Raw genomic sequence first — 16789 nt, 5'->3', positions numbered from 1 at the left:
AAGAAGGTGTATTCTTTTTTGTTTGGGTGCAATGTTCTGTAGATGACGATTAAGTCCATTGGAACCATAACATCAGTTAAGTCCATTATGTCTCTGTTAAGTTTTAATTTGGCCAATCTGTCCAGAGGTGAAAGTGTGGTGTTGAAGTCTCCCACTATTAATGTGTGGGGTTTTATATGTGATTCAAACTTTAGTAATGTTTCTTTTACATATGTGGGTGCCCTTGTGTTTCGGGCATAAATGTTCAGAATTGAAACTTCATCTTGGTGGATCTTTCCTGTGATGAGTATGTAATGTTCTTCATCATCTCTTTTGATTGATTTTAGTTTAAAGTCTATTTTGCTGGATATTAGGATGGCTACACCAGCTTGCTTCTTAAGACTATTAGATTGGAAAGTCTTTTCCCAGCCTTTTATTCTTAGGAGGTGTCTGTCTTTGAATTTGAGGTGTGTTTCTTATATGCAGCAGAAAGATGGGTCCTGTTTTCCTATCCATTCTGTTAGTCTGTGTCTTTTTATAGGTGAATTAATTCCATTTATATTAAGGGATATTAATGACCAGTGATTGTTCATTCCTGTTGTTATTTTTATTTTTTGGTGGTAGTGTGTGTGTACTTCTCCTCTTTGGGGTTTACTTCTGTGGTGTTATCTATTGTCTGTTTTTTCATGGGTGTATCTGCCATCTTTAGGTTGGAATTTTCCTTCTAGTGCTTTATGTAGGGCTGGGTTTGTGGATAAGTATTGTTTAAATCTGGTTTTGTCTTGGAATATCTTGTTCACTCCATCTATGATGATTGAAAGTTTTGCTAAGTATATTAGTCTAGGCTGGTATCCATGGTCTCTTTGTGTCTGTATTATATCTGTCCATGTCATTCTGGCTTTCAAAGTCTCCATTGAGAAATCGGGTGTTATTTTGATGGGTTTGCCTTTATAAGTCAGTTGGCCTTTTTCCTTGGCTGCCCTTAATATTCTTTCTTTATTCTGTATGTTTAGTTATTTAATTATTATGTGGTGAAGGGACTTTTTTGGGGGGTCTAGTCTGTTTGGTGTTCTATAGGCTTCTTGTATCTTCATAGGCATTTCCTTCTTTAAGTTGGGAAAGTTTTCTTCTATGATCTTGTTAAATATATTTTCTGTGTCTTTGAGTTGGTATTCTTCTCCTTACTATATCCCTATTATTCGTAGGTTTGGCCTTTTCATGGTGTCCCAAATTTCTTGGACATTTTGGGTCATGACTTTGTTGGTTTTAGGTTTTTTTTTTGACTGATGAATCTATTTCTTCTACCGTATCTTCAACACCAGAGATCCTCTCTTCCATCTCTTGCATTCTCTTGGTTATACTTGTATCTGAAGTTCCTGTTTGTTTACTCAGATTTCCTATTTCCAACATTCCTTCTGCTAGTGTTTTCTATTTTCTTTTTCTATTTCCCTCTTCAGGTCTTAGATTGTCTCCCTTGCTTTTTCATAATTTTCATTCAAGGATTTATTGTTTTTTTCTGCTTTAATTGTCCTTTCCTCTAGTTTTTTATAGTGTTCTTCCCATTTTTTGTTTGTCTGTTCCTCTACTTTATTTTTGATATCTTTTATATAAGGCTCTAGCCTCTTCATGATGTTACTTATAAGGTCGTTTTCTTCTTCTTCCATTTTGTGATGTTCAGGTCTAGCTGTTGGAGAAGGGCTAGGTTCTGGTGATGCTGTATTGCTCTTTATTTTGTTGTATGTACTTCTGCCTTGACGTCTGCTCATCTCATCTTGGGATCATTCTTGGTCTTATCAGTGTACTTGGTCCAGAGAGATTTGACAGATTTAGGGAGCCTCTCTCTGGTCCAGATGGGAGCTCTGCACCAGATGGATGCGCTGGTCCAGATGAGAGTGCTGGCCGGATAGGAGCTGGGGGGCTGGACTCTTAGTCTCGGGAAGTCCCTGGGGTCTCCTTATTTTGTCCAGATGGGAGCTCCTCTTGTCCAGATGGGAGTTCCTCTGGTCTCTGGTCTGGATGGGAGTTGCAGGGCAGGGTGGAAGCTTGGGGCTGGTCTCTGATTCTCAGGAAGTGGCTGGGGTCTCCAGCAGATGGGTGTGGAGACTGCAGTGTCTGCCTGCAGTCTTGGAAAAGGGGAGCCTTCCTGCAGGGCCCTCTGATTGGCAGGAAACTGAGGCCAAGTTGGTCAGGTCCTCTCGGAGTGGCCTGTGTCCAGCAGTGGGACCCAGGCGCAGTTGCCTCTCTGCCTATAACCCAGGCACTCACCTCTGGTCCCCCTAGCAATTTTTAAACACAGGCTAATCAGAAGTTCTCATTGTATAATAAGCATTGTAGTAAATTTGTTTGGCTCTTTGCCCCAAAACAATTCTGCTACATTGCTTTAAATATTTCTCTCTTTCTTTCCCTTTTGTTCCTTCCTCCCTCCTCCCTTCCTCCCTTCTTTCCTTCCTTCCTTCCTTTTTTCTTTCTTTCTTTCTTTTCTTCTTCTTTCCTTCCTTCCTTCCTTCCTTCCTTCCTTCCTTCCTTCCTTCCTTCCTCCCTTCCTCCCTCCCTTCCTCCTTCCCTCCCTCCCTCCCTCCCTATGTCTCTCTATCTCTGTCTCTCCGTCTCTCTCTGTCTCTCTCTCTCTGTCTCTCTCTCTCTCTCTCTCTCTCTCTTTCTTCTTTGGAGTTTTGATACAGGTTTATCTATGGTGTAACTCTGGCTGCCCTAGAACTAGCTCTGTAGACTAGGTTGGCCTCAAATTCAGAGATCTGCCTGACTCTTCCCCCCCCCCTCCAAGCTCTGGGATTAAAGGCATGCACCACCACTACCTGGCCTTAAATGTGAGTTTCCATGTATCCCAAACTTTAACCAATTTAATAGTTTAATATAACTTCATGTAATATAATGTTGCATTGAAATTGTCTGAGATAGCCTCACATACAGATCACTGAGTTTTTCTCCTTTTCCCTTGATTCATTAACATTGCACTCATAGCCAAGCAAAGTTGCAATCATGTCTGAGAAAAGCACCTACAACTCCAATATTCTGTCTGGAATAGTACAGGCATTGAACTTAGACATTCTTAAGACTATTTCAATCACTTTAAGCAATAAAAGACCAAGCAAAGAGCTACCTTAAGTATAAAAGATGTGGGAATAAACAGAATATAGAAAGAACACTTTCTTTTAATATGAATGATGAAACACAGAGCATTGTTATATTCATACTATAATTTAGGTGTACAATTTTTCCATTGTATTCTTGCCTGAGAATTGTTAAAAAGATCCATGAATACTGCCTTTGTGTTTTTCAATACACTTTAGTAAATAGACAAATTAATAAAGCTCATTTTATGTATATCCCTTTACTCTAACTTGATGCATTTTAGATTATATTGTATGCAGCGTCTAAACTAAACCTCTATAGGAAATATATTATACATTGGTCTATCTGTTCCATGTTTCTCTAATGTTGATATTTTAGATAAGAATAATGTTTGTCTGGTGTGATTTTTTTGTAGAGAATTTATTTAAAGAAAATTTTTTATATTGAAGAAGGATTTATTAGTCAGATGTATATTCTGGGGAATGGCAGGGCCAGATAAGGATAAGCTGATGAATTCATTTGACAGAAGATTTGAAGTCACCCCATCCTTGTTCATCAGGAACAGACAAAGACTGATAACAATCCTGACTTTGGTAGCCCTGACTAAGCTTGAATGAGCTCCTGGATATGCCTCCAAAGCTAGCAATCTGAAGTTCATTACAGAAAAACTCAAAAACTCTGAAGTCCCAACTAACAGAAACCCACAATTACATCCCCTTAGGAAGGCAATCAATATTTGGGAGCTCCTCAAATTCAGAGATATGTCCACCTGTTGTACAGGTCCTGATGATTGATTCCCCACTGCTAACATTTTAAGGCTAGGTAGAGGAGTAGTCAATCCAAAATCAGTCCTTAAAACATTGTATGGTTAAATATATAGGAAAATTCCTCATTTAGAATATTTATACCTTTTCTCTTATTAAAAGTTACTTATTTGATAAATGCCAAATTGTATACATAGAAACTTACAAAACTGCAGTTTGTTGATTTAGTTTTTATAAGCCAGTATAAATTATTTTTGTTTTTGTTTATTTCATTTTTTCATGTGTTTGAGTGTGTGTGTGTGTGTGTGTGTGTGTGTGTGTGTGTGTGTATGTGTGTGCACATGCATCTGTTTATGCATGTAGCCAGGAAGGCCTGGAAAAAGAATCAGATTCTTCACAGCTTCATAGCTTTAGGCAATTGTGATATGCTTGAAATAGGTGCCAGAATCCAAACACTGTCCTCTTGATAGAACAAGACTCTTAACTAATAGGCCATCTTTCAGCCCCAAGAACATACTGGTCAAACAATTAATATGATATGATTGTACTACTTCAAAGCTACTCAGAAATAGCAAATGATTGTCTCCGGGGAAAACAAAACAAAACAAAACAAAAAAACAAAAACACTTCCACCAACTACTGGTTTATATGTCTGTAGTTGAGATGGTTTTCCTTCAGGAAGCACATTCTTAATGCACAAGTAAGATTTTTGTTTTGCATAAATCTGTACTAAAGACAAAAATTAAAATGAGAATTAAAATTTGGGAAGGCAAATTCCATGTGTAATTTCAACTTTAACAACAACCACTCAAGTACTTAAAGACAAAAATCTACGTAGTAAATATCTTTCTGAATGCAGACACACCAGTAATGTCTCCTCTAATTCTAGAATCCATGTTTTCAGAACAACTTTGCAAAAGATACTGTCTTTGGCATGTTCATTGGGAGTCTTCCAAGAGCTCCTGTATTCAAAATAAATATGGAGAGTCAGGCATATTACTCTTCATGTAGGTATTTAAAATAAACTTTCTATCTTTCCGAGTGCTTGTGCTCAGTGCAGTAAGTTATCTTCTGAATTTGGGTGTTTTTAGTTTGGTTGAGTTAAAATACCCCATGTAAGGAACTGTGGGTAGGTGATGGTTAAGGCACAAGTTTTTGAGCACGATTGGACTGAAATCTTAGTCTGGCTAATTACCACTACTGTGAACCAGGGGGAAAATTTTGGCCTTTCCTTAAATTAGTTTCTTCAGTTATAATTTGAAATAATAGCAATATTGACCTAGAATTTTGTGTATATTTGATGAAGACTGTGCCTAACTATATTAAACTACTGTAAAATTTTAGTTATGAAAAATTATAATTGATTCATGTACAAGAGAATTAAAGAATATAATAAAAAATTAAGTGAGATTAATACTTTTTAATTTACATTTCTTCCCAAACTGAATTACACGGGCCTCAGTATATAGCACGGACATCATTTTCTGTTATGCATGAAAAAAGTGAAAGAGAAACCAAATGCCCTTCCCAAGGTTACACAATGCATTTCTGGCACAATGAAGTAAAGAAATCAGATTTTTATAATCAGTAATTGAATAGCATTTTCATTATACTTAGCTGCCTCTCACATGCTCCAATATTCACATATTGATCCTCTATCAATCTAAAAGCAAGGCACTATGTAAAAGAAAAAGAATTAGGGAATCAATTTTCTATTACTTTCATTGTTAATGCTATGAAGTATCACAAAATACTTAATCATTCAGGTTTTTTTTTTAAGCATTGAAACATGACAGTGTGGTAGTCTACCAGGACCCAAAAATTATTTTGTGATCAAAAATCCTAGACATTGAACTGTAAACTCTCCTAGATTGTATTTTTCAATATATTACCTATTAATTATGCTACTAAGATTAATATTCTATTATTTAATTTTCTTCCTACTCATGGATAAACTTTATTTTAATATTATTGAACAATGAATAAAGGATATCAACTTTAATTAATATATAATATACAAGATATACTTAGTCATCTAATTAAATAATCTATACAATAAATAATGTTTATTTCAGGTTGTGTTAACTAATTCACTGTAATGATTTTCTAGTTATTTTAACTCAGTCCTCTATAAGACAGATTTTTGAAAAATAAAAATCTTATTAATTTTCCTATACATGGCAGAGGAGAAATTTTGCAAGATTCTATTTTTTGTGGAATTAAATGGATACCTTAAAATTTATAGAATAATGATAATTCTTCCAATAGAGATACAGACTAAATCCACAAAGTAATTATGTAAATAATACATCTTTAAATTTAAAAAGCCAAACTGATATACAATCAAATTTAATAGAGAATTAAGGCATGTAGGAGCATAGCTATTTGAACAAAACACTCGGCCAATTCCCTAATATGAAATACTTAGCTCAAATTTTCTGAAGAGTTTCTCAATATCTTCATAAATATTAATGTCCAAATGAAATATGATGTTGAATCACATATTTAACAAAATTTCTCTTTTTAGTAATCCAGATTTAGATAATAATCAAATTCCAATCTTCTGAGAGAGACAGAGAGAGAAAGAGAGAGAGACAGAGACAGACAGACAGAGAGAGAGAGAGAGAGAGAGAGAGAGAGAGAGAGAGAATTTGTCATAAAAGGAACTGAGCTTTACAACTGTTACATATATGCAGAGTGCCCAGGTCAGTCCCATGCAGGCTCCTTGAATATCAGTTCAGTCTCTGTGAGGCCATATGAGCCCAGGTTAGTTGATTCTGTGAGTAAACTTTTTAACCTTCCAAGACCAAACTTTGGTGCCCAAATATTTTTGAATATATGGTCTTTCAATGATGTGTGATAGAGTTACTTTTGCCTACAGTCTTGGGAATAACTAATTCTCCATCTCCCAGGAGCTAATAGTTATGAATAGCTCTATAGCTCTACAGAAAATGTTATGTGTCCAAATTCTCAAAAATTATCTAAAATGATTACATAAGCCCTCACACCTATTTAAAGAGTTATAGGAAGTATATAGCAGCTGAGGAAGGAAGAGTGAGTTTTCCAGAAATGAGCTTCCTGATAGGTTGCTTATGTCCAAGTGGGCAAACATAAATCTATGAAATACAGGCAACATGCTAAAGGTAATTATGTAGAGTAGAAAAGAAGGAGGTTTTAGGTGAGTCACTGGAAGTGTTGAGAAATCAATATGTTGAAAAAACATTGTACTAATGTATGAAATTCTAAAACAAATTCTAAAAATTTCCTAAATAGAAAGCAATAAAAAGGCAAATATGTATTCAATTTTATATGGATGTTATCGGTTAAGTCTGTGATCAGCAGTCCATACTATGAGGGAGGTTAGGTATGGAATAGGGATTAGAGGGAGGAATGTATCTCCCTAGGAAGAGCAATTGAATAGATAGTTGTGGGTGGACTTTGGTGAGAGGGACTGGAACTAGATGATTAAAATGAGAGGGTGTTATAAGAGATGGGAGAGGGAGGAATACAGGCAAAATGGGGAGAGGCAACTAAAACTGATGGCCATTTGAGGGCTCATATTGAAACCTACTATAGTGGATACTTCTTAAAATATTTGTATATACTAAAGGAAACTGAATAGAATCACTAAATAATGGAGGAGAAAAATACCTGAACTAGAAATCCTTTTCTATCAAAACAAACCTGCAGCTCCATGAACAGGTTGAGTTGTTGGCCAAAGAGGACTCTTGAAAACCCCTGAATCACCCAAGCTATTGCCAAGCTTGATGGTTGCTTTTCAAAATTGCATGATAAGGCCCTTTGGCTGAAAACAACTACATCACTGAAAACAGAAGAACTGATTTATTGCCTTCCTTGAGCCTTTGCCCTTACTGACTGGTATTCACAGGACTGAAAGTACTCTCCAGACTATCAGAGGAAAAAGGTAAATACCAACTCAGCTGCAAAGCCTTTGATCTACATTGGCTATATGTTGTTAGAGTTTTCTCCAGTCCTGCCTGGCCCACGGTCAGGACAAATCTTTCTCACCCACCAGTCCCGCAGCTGCTCAGACCCAACCAAGTAAACACACAGAGACTTATATTACTTATAAACTGTGTGGCCATGGCAGGCTTTTTGTTATCTAATTTTTATATCTTAAATCAAGCCATTTTTATTAATCTATAAGTTGCCACGTGGCTTGTGGCTTACCGGTATCTTGACATCTTTTCATGGCAGCAGCTGGCAGCTTCTTTCTGTCTCAGCCTTTCACTTTCCCGAATTTTCTCTTTGCTTGTCATACCTATACTTCCTGCCTGGCTACTGGCCAATCAGCATTTTATTTATACAGAGTGATATCTACAGCAGCGATAGGCCTGCAAGATATGCTGGTGCGATAGTGACACAAGATTTTGGGAGTAACCAACCACTGTCTCATTTAAGTTCCACTGCATGAGTTGAAACCCATGGGTAAAGCTGCTTGGGTGGCTGACAGCCTGAGACTAGATAGGCCGTAGACCGAGGAGAAAAACAAATGCTACCTTTTTCTTCTCTCTTACATTACAACCCAAAGTTTCCTCTCCCTCCACTCTTCCATTCCTCCGACTCTCTTTCTCATAAATTCACTCCTCCTCTGTCTCCATTTAGGAAAGAGCAGGCCTCCCAAGGATATCAACTGAATGTGGCATAAAAAATTACAATAAGACTAGGCACCACCCATCATATCAAGGCTGTGTGAGACAACCCAGTGGGAGGAAAAGTGTCACAAGAGCAGGTGAAAGAATCAGAGACACCCACTCCCACTAAAACAAACAAACAAACAACAACAACAAAAAAAAAAAACACCAATCTAACAACTATAACAAATATGCAGAGGATCTAGCACAGACACATACAGGTCCCAGGATTGCTTCTTCAGTCTCTGTGAGCACCCCACCCCCCACCCTGTGATCCCTGCTTAGTTGATTCTATGAGCCTTGTTCTCCTAGTGTCCTTGATCATTCTAGCTCCTATAATTTTTCCTACTCCTGTTCTTCAAGATTTCCTGATTTCCAGGGTCCCTATTAGAGGTAATTTGGGCTCTTGCTCTGCAAAATGTATGACTGTAGGTCTCTGCATCTGCTCCCATCAGCTGACAAAGGAAATATCTCTGAGGACAATTGAGTTAAGCACTAATCTATGAATGCAGCAGAATATCATTAACATTTTTTTAAATCCTAAGTCTTTGGGTTATCCAGCCTCTGTTACCTAATCATACAGGCTCTGTCAGGCATGGGCTCTCTCTCATGATGTTAGCCTCAAATTAAACCAGTTATTGGTTGACCACTGCTACAAGTTCTGGGCCTCAATTGTTCCACCACATCTTGCAGACAGGATAGGTCATAGGTTTTATGGCTGGGTTGATATTCCAGTTCCAACACTGGAAGTTGCCTGATTACAGAAGATGTCAGGTTCAGGCTCCATATCCTCTATTACAAGGAGTCCTGGAATTTGAGGGCAAATGGATGGAACTAGAAAAAAATCATCCTGAGTGAGTTAACCCAGACGCAGAAAGAAAAATATGATATGTACCCACTTGTTAGTAGATATTAGCTGTAAAATGAGTGTTAAATTGTGCTATAATCCAGAGATGCAAGTAGGGTGAGGAAAAGGGAGGGCTCTAAAGGAGACCCATGGATCTCCTTAGAATGGGAAATAGAATAAATTTTGCAGGTCAACTGGGAGATGGGTAAGAGTGGGAACATGCAAGAAGAGAATATAGGGAAAGATGGCTGGAATTGGAAGGGATTTGTGGGTTGATATGAAAACATAGTGCAATAGAATCTCATAGGATTCTACAAGAACAATCCTACTTAGGATACAATTGTTCTTATCTCAATCAATTTAATGTAACCATTTCATTTTGCAGGAAATTTGGGTATATTTAAACAAGTCATTATTAACATGTGATTTTAGAAATGAGACCAGAAAATCATTTTTAAGACATGCTCACATCACGGAAACATCAGAGTTAAACATAGAAATATATACAAAATGAGATCCCAAACCAAGCAAAGTACAGAGTTGTGAATCCCAGTTCAAATATTACCATCAACCAAACATCCCCATACCTAAGACTAAGGGAACATTGCAGAAGAGGTGCTGGAAAGATGGAGAGAGCCAGATGATGAGGACATTTCCCTTGAGATCATGTCTCCTAGAGAATATCACAAGATAGACCCATAAAAATCTCACATCCGTGACTGCCCAAAAGTGAACTGAACAAAGATAAAAGCAGGCCAGTGATTTAACTGGGAGTGGAGATGGGAATATAGGAGGGTTTGAAGGGAATACTGGGAAGGGTGAAATGTAATCATATTATAAAATCAAAAATAAAATAAAAACTGCTGGAAACAATTTGTTAAATATAATTCTAAATAAATAATTAAGAAAAATTATACCACTAAATCCCTTTTAAATTTCATCATTGCATGTGAAAATTAAAGGACACTGTATTTGTGCAATTTCAAATGAATGTTCAGAATTTTACATTATCTATAAACTTAAACTATATTTTTATTTCTACTTGAAAAAAACAGCATAAATTATCTTGTCTTCATTCTAATTTTCATTTTTGTACACAATGTCCTCATGTAGTTTCCTTAAGGATATATTTTCCCAAATATTTTCTACACTAAATCTGTGTCCATTCAATACACATTCTGGTTTTTTATTTGTTTTTCTTTCAGTTTTTTGAGACAGGGATTCTCTGTGTACTTTTGGTCCCTGTCCTGGATCTTGTTCTGTGACCAGGCTGGTCTCAGACTCACAGAGATCTACCTGGCTCTGCCCCTCAAGTGCTGGGATTAAAGCCATGTACCTTGGTCACATTCTGCTGTTTCTAAGCCTCTAAATGCAGGATTATATTTTCGATGCAAAATAAGTTATTTTCAGGGTGGTGTTGTTCAATGCAAGCTTTTTAATTAAAGAAAATAAATAGTCATCACTGTAGCTTTCATTCTTTATGTATGCCATCCTTCCAATTGATACGTTACACAAGTCTCCAACTGCAGAGACTCCCATTAGAGGGTTAGTAGCATGGCCAGTCATCCATTCCAGTGCCAACACAGTAGATGAACACCCAGGAAACAAAACACACATACACACACACACACAAACACACACACACACACACACACACACACACACACACACACACACAGAGTAAAAATTTTTTAAAAAGCAATGATAGAGTGCCTTGTTTTCTTTGCAAGGGAACTGATTATTTTGTAACAATTTATACCAGTCTAAATACAATTCAAGATTAATATAGCTATTATAACAGTGCTTTTCCAGCTGGAATGTAATGAAGCCCAGTTATAAACTGAAAAATGCCCTCCATACTCCAGTGCTTTCTCTGCTTTCAATTGTTTCCTTGTTGTTGTTGTTCAAAATACCTTAATATATAAAAGTAGATGGATTATTCTTTGAAAATGGGTTACCACAGCATTTTAAAAAAAGAATTCTTTTCAAAATATTTGGAAATACGTGAAAAGAGCAGAAGTAATCTATTAGTGATCACAATGAGTCAAACATAAAGACTAATGACTTGTTTTACCTATATGCAGTCCATCTTCAAGGGAGTTTCTAGCTGCTGACCTTGGGAAAGGGTACTTTTTAAGAGTTCTCTAACTTCACAGGAAGAGTGTCTTTAAACATTATATTTCTACTATTAGTCAGTGTATACATCTTGATTAAGCTTGTTTAGTTATTATTCACACTTCCCAATTTCACTCACGTTAGAATACTATATTTAGTATTCTAAAAATACACACAAAAATATATCCAAGAATTTACCAATTTCATACCTGAATACAGCAGACTTCAAAAGTAGATCTTTGAGAAACGAGCAATCTGTATACATAACATATTTCCTATGCTTGTTCACACTTAGGAACATATTGTGCACGAAACAAACCAGATCCATGTGTGATGGAAGCAATTTATTCTTTGATTGTTTTCAAGGATATTCTGAGTTTATTTATGGCATAATCATACAGTAACCATTGTTTTCATTATATGGTTTTATTTTTATTAATTACACTGAATATTAATGGCATATTAGGAATATATTTCTATGATTATTTTTACTATTTTACCTCAATACAAATTGCTGGAAAGGAAGCACATCTAAAATAAGACTCTTGGCACCTATAGTACTCTTTATATACTAAGTTTGACTCCATTCTATGTAATGTTTTTTTTTTCTAAAGGCCACCTGTTTCTTTTATGCTAGCAACATTTCTTTTATGCTTTTTTCCTGGGATTTTAATCTTCTAGATTTCTGTCTTTTTTCTACACTGTTAATCACTTCCTGCATTAGATATACTAATATTTTTACAATGTTTTCACTGAAGTATTGTGATCAAAATCCTTCATTATAACTAGCCTCTAAATGCCTTCTACTACCAAGTGGGAACAATGATTATGCTTCAGTTTTCAGTCTGACTAGCAAGTGACAACTGCATGATGGGAAAGATGAGGCTGCATCTCAAAATTTGAATTACTTTATCTAGAACCCTGGAGAAGCACTCTAATATACATCAATGTTTCTCCCTCTAGGCACCCCATAGAAACTTGTAGAACATTTTTTAAAGCTCAAGCCATTGCTTCAATTTTCATTTGTGCATGAAACAAACTCATCAGATGTTTGATCAGGAATCTATACTGCTCTACTGTTTTCTTTTCACAACCAAAGCCTAGCACAAAAGCCATTCATTGAATACTGTTGAATAAATGAATAAGCTGAAAGTTAAATGAATATATAGTAGTCATATTATTTAAGCTGTGGTAAAGCAATTTTAAGTAGGAAGGGTTGTAGTATGAGTTGGTTGATCTGTTCATCTTCTTCCTATCATTATTTTGAGCATAAAACCTTGGATCAGTTTTTCTTAATAAACTGAAGGCTTCTCTGTGGTTGAGATACTGATATAAGAAGAAAATCAGATAATTAGAAGAAATTTTAAGTACATCTAGCAAAACTCTCTAAGAGAAATGAAATGACCCAAATTGGCAAAATAGTATTTTGTCAATTTTGGAGATGCATATGTTAACCTCAATACATGAGAACAGAGATTGCACCAATGACTTACACATATAGGGCATATGATCTTATAGAAATTAAAAGGTGAGTCAAGATTACTATTCAGGTACTTCTGTTCACCAAACATTCTCTTATATTCATCCACCCATTACATCTTAAATACTGTCTGCTGTAAGAATTGGATAATTACTGGGTAATAATCATACTGAAAATAAATGAAGAGAAATAGCAATCTGTGTCTGTATTTTATCAAAATGCATAAAAAATATCAAACTATGACAAAAGCATCCTAAAATTATGTTGTCTCTGAACAAAGGTAATGGACCTTACAAATGGTTTCAAACATATCATGCTTTCAGTAAACATACAAATAGTTGTAATTATGTGATATCAGTATGTGACTTCTTATTCTATGAACAAAGGTACTAAGGAAGTAAATGTAGGAAACATGAAACAGACATACAACAATGAAGGCAGTTATTTCTATACATGTTTTTTAGTTTAAATCCTTCTACACTGTATTTATTTCCATACAGCTTTTGAGAGGAATTTTATAGCAAGACCTTGTCTAATTGTTTACTTACTCAGTGACAGTTTCCCAGCTTCCTTCAAACACTTTTACTGTTCTTCATTGCACATGTAGCTATACATTGCTGGATTTGAGCCCCTACATTTTGCTCACCAAGTATCAATGTACCATCAATGTTCAGGGAAAATGAACCCAAACCAAATATAATATCTGTCTCTTCATATTAGCCTCCTCCATCTAAAATAATTTGAGAATTTGAGTGCTGTTGTTTATCAGGAATTTGGTTCTTGTCATTTTGTTACAGTAGCACAAATGGACATTGTATTTGGTACTTATAAGTATATAGTTTAGTCCGTTATTTGAAGCTTGCACTGTGTAGCTTTCAAGGAGGGCAAACAGAGCAAACTTTAAAACCAATTTTACATGGTGACTGAGCATTGCTTATCTTTTATTTCTCAGGCTAAAAATCTTTCTGTGGGACATGTTATTTTCCAGTGACTGCTCCCAACAACCTAGCTACATTTCACACTTTAGAAAACATTTAAATTAAATGAAGGAAGGATCTCTGGAAACAAGGTTTTCAAAAAGTTGTTTATGCAAATACTGGTTTACATTAATGTTTAAATCTTTTGTTTTACATTACCTCAAATCATTTTGACTTTCTTTCCCTCATATATAAATACGTTTTTTGAAGAAGAGTTTCAATAAGTTTTGCTTCTCCCACCAAATATACTCCCAGTTTGAGAGCAGACTCTCTTCTTTTTTATATTTATTTTCTTATCAGACATTTTATCTATTCAAGAGTAGCCTGCTTCCTATCTGTTAGACTGTGAGTTTATAATAAGGTCAAGATAACATCAATTATTGCTGAAGAATCTTAGAATCTTATCATGAAATTTGGAATTTATATTTTTATAAAGACCATGCATTCTGTTAGCAAAGTTAATATATATCAAGCATTCAATGCACATTAGTGCTAAACAGATATAACAAAACAACATATCAGAGATAAGGTGGATCCCAAATAATCCTCATAAAGGAATATCTACCCTGAATGAAATGAAAATTCTTTATAAATTCAACTTTAAATAGTTGTTATAAAAAACTATTATGTATCATTTATGTCTACATAAATAAATTAGAAAGAACAAACCAACAACCTTTCCACAGTAAAAATCTCTTTATGGCATTGATGGAGTTCCAGAGACTTTTAGTTCCCACTTCTTTGACTGTAGCATCAAATACTTTTATTATAATATAATAATTTAAAAATCATATGAAAACAATCATGGGAAAATTCACTGTCATTAAAATGAGAGCTCATTAATTTGTGTTCATTAGTATGCTAAATATGAATTTATCTTATGAGACTAAAGAAATTATGAATGACACATTTTTATCAAGGGAATAAACATTTTAACTTTCATATTCTATGTTCAACCACAGTTTGTTATGGTATAGTGCTTTTCAAAAAAAACTCTCCTGTGCAATCTAAATATGATGTGGAATCATAAACATATTAAAGTGTTTAATTACTATAGAAAGTGAAATCACTATTTATCGTATATTTGTGCACTACAGCTCTAGTTATTTTATTTATTAAATATAAGTTTTAATTAGTATTTAAAATAACAGTAATGTGTTCATATCCAGAGGGAATAAAATATCCATTGAAATTATATTCTGTTATTTGAAAAAATAGAGTCAGGGTTACAGAAAATACTTAATTCAATAAAAAACTGAGTTCTGATATTAAAAGAGTAAATATTTAAATGGTTAAATGTTACTGAATTAGGTATAAAGCAATTGTTATAGTAATAAAACATTTTTATATCAATTAACATGATAACTTGACACAATATACCCAATAAAAAACAATTTTTATTATTTTAATCCTGGCCATAAATATTGTACTTTTATTAATGTCTATACAAGAAATCATGGCAGCATGTTGTAATATGAAGATATAGTAATAAACACACCATGGTGCTGACACACATACACTCAAAAAGTGATCAAGGAAATCTAATTGAAGACCCATACAAAAATCCACACACATGAGGATATCTGATATTTTATAAAGAAGCCAGAACCATACATGGGATAAAAGACTTGTCTTCAAAATGGTTCTAGTCAAACTGGATGACTGCATGTAGAAGAATCCAAATAGACCCATGCATAGACCCCTACACAAAACTCAACTCAAAATGTATCAAAACCTCCACATAAGACTGTATACACTAGAAGAAGGGTGAGGAATAGCCTTAAAATTGTTGGCATAGAAAAAGACTTCTTGGGTAGAACCCAGTTTGCACAGGCACTATGAGCAACAATTCATAAATAGGACCTTATGAAACTGAAAATCCAAGACAAACTGGCAGCCTACAGAATGGAAACTATTTTTTCTAGTAACATATCCAATAGAGGGCTAATTCCCAAAAGATATAAAGAACTTAAAAAAAAAAAAAAACTAATGGAACTATGAAACTTGAAATAAGTGGATGGACTCTTTTTCATGAAATTACAAATTCTGTTATATTAAGTATTGATTTTAAAGAAATATTAAAATTAGTATTATATATTCAAAAGATCACAACGCCTGGTGTCTCAATCACTGTTCTATTGCTGTAAATAGACACCAGGGCAACAGCAACTCTGATGAAGGAAAGCTTGCTTGCAGTTTCAGAGGTTTGGTACATTATTATCATGGTAGGAATATAGTTGCATGTAGGCAGACACTGGAGCAATAGCTAAGTCCTACATTCTGATCCACAGGCAAAGAGAGACAGAGACAGAGACAGAGACAGAGAGAGAGAGAGAGAGAGAGAGAGAGAGAGAGAGAGAGAGAGAGAGAGAGAGAGAGAGAGAGATGCTGGAAGATCAGAGGGAACAAAGGAACAAGCCACTGCCATGTCTCAACTCTCCAACTCCTCAAATCCTGTTTCAAAGCCTCTGAGTCCTCAGCTAAGAAAGCTCTCTAGCTGAAAGGCCTCTTGCCAAAAAGTCCTCCTCAAGCTTTAGTTCCTGTCTCCTCAAGTCTTATATAACTTTCTCTGCTCAGCAATATTGCTTCCTTCCTAGTGCTGGGATTAATGGTGTGTGTGCTTCCCACATACTGGTAAGAAAGGCATGAGATCTCAAGTGCTGGGATTAATGACATGTGATTCCCAAGTACTGGAATTAAAGTTGTGTGCCACCAATTCCTGTCTCTGTTTCTCTCTTAGACTGAATCATTCTCATGTAGTTCAGGGTGTCTTTGAACTCACAGAGATCCAGATGTATCTCTGCCTCCCAAGTGCTAGGAATCAATGTGTGCCACCACTGCCTGGCATCTATGTTTAATCTAGTGGCTTGTTCTGTTCTCTG

Source organism: Onychomys torridus, chromosome 6, assembly GCF_903995425.1.
Source record: "Onychomys torridus chromosome 6, mOncTor1.1, whole genome shotgun sequence".
Classification (NCBI taxonomy): Eukaryota; Metazoa; Chordata; class Mammalia; order Rodentia; family Cricetidae; genus Onychomys; species Onychomys torridus.
The sequence above is the reverse complement of the archived record's forward strand: the minus strand, read 5'-3'. Positions refer to the sequence as shown.